The following is a 1,443-nucleotide window of genomic DNA, read 5'->3' on the forward strand; positions in this document are numbered from 1 at the left end:
AGGACCCGGGAGCTCACCAGTAGTGTCAGGACACCAGCAATGGTCCGCCACCTGCTCAGACAAGTCTTGCTGGCAGCAGGCGGATGGATCATCCCATCTCGGTTCTGGCGAGCCAGCACTCCTCACAAGACACCTTCCCTTTAGGCTTTTAGCAGAAGTGGCCACCACAAGGTTTCCGAAGCCCCCACCTGCAGCCACTGTCCCCCGCGGCAGGACGCCGGAAAGGACAAGCAAGCTAAGAGACTGGACCCAGGAAGCAGAAGGGCAGCAAACACACCAGGAAAGCTGCAGAACAGGACATGGAAAGCACAAAATTAACCAAGAAAAGAGCTGGTCAGAAGAGTCAGAGGAGCAGATCTCCAACCCCGCTCCGAAGGACCATCGAGGGCTGCAGATTTTCTCGAGCGGAAGAAAGGAGGTGGGCCGATCACACAGTGGGACGGTACTGTGCTGGATCGGGTGCCTATAAACCCCCATCTCTACCTGGTGAAATATGATGGGATTGACTGTGTCTATCCCATGTGGGTATCCTGTGTGGACTGAAACTTCATACAGATGAGAAGGTATTGTCCCTAAAAGTGCTGACAGTGCAGCATCATCCCAAGTCACTGGTACCAGCCTTGCTGATACTATTATTAGCAAAGCAGTGAAACACATATTCGAGGGTGAGCGTTGCTCGAAGGATGAAGAGAGGGGGACGATCCTAGACCAAACACCTATCTTAAATAGTAGCTTTTACATGACTTATGAGAGAGATCCAGTGCTGTACAAGTATCGGCTTCTGGATGATTATAAAGAGGGCGACTTCCGTATCACGGCAGGGTTCAGTGAGTCCCCTTCCTTTAGACTTCGACCTGGAGCTTGTCGATGGTCTGATAGGCAAACATGTGGAATACACCAAAGATGATGGCTGCACGAGGGTCGAAATGATCATTCACCAGGTTGAAGCCAAGCCCACCTTGTACTTGATCAAGTTTGAAGATGATTTCCATATCTATGTCTATGACCTGGCGAGAAAGTTCTAGCCAATTGTCATGGCATTGCCACAGCTGTAGAAATAAAGTTGAAGTTGTAATTTCTGAAAAAAAAAGCTGCAAGGGTGGAATAGAAGAGACAGAAGAAATAAATCAGGATATTTTATATCTTTATGTGACTTTACATTATTTTCTGTAGAAGTGTGACTTTGAGGTAGATGTTCTTCACAGTTTAAAGTCAAACACCATTTAAGCCACATAATTTTGAGCTAGAATATAAATCCAGTTTATATATATATGTATGTATGTATATATATATATAATAAAATGTCAGAATTCCTAAGACTAAGACATAAACTGCATATTTTGTGTGAAAACAAATTCTAGTCAATTCTTCCAATCATGTTCTCAACATAGGATGGATAGTACTGTACTTTCCTATTTTTCTCATTACTTCATAGAAATGATT

General features: G+C 44.6%; 1 pseudogene; it reads left to right on the forward strand.

Annotated features, from left to right (window-relative positions):
• Nucleotides 1-299: 299 nt before the first annotated feature.
• On the forward strand, nt 300-1,025 carry LOC127670773 (spindlin-2-like; annotated as a pseudogene).
• Nucleotides 1,026-1,443: the final 418 nt, after the last annotated feature.

Source organism: Apodemus sylvaticus, chromosome 20, assembly GCF_947179515.1.
Source record: "Apodemus sylvaticus chromosome 20, mApoSyl1.1, whole genome shotgun sequence".
Classification (NCBI taxonomy): Eukaryota; Metazoa; Chordata; class Mammalia; order Rodentia; family Muridae; genus Apodemus; species Apodemus sylvaticus.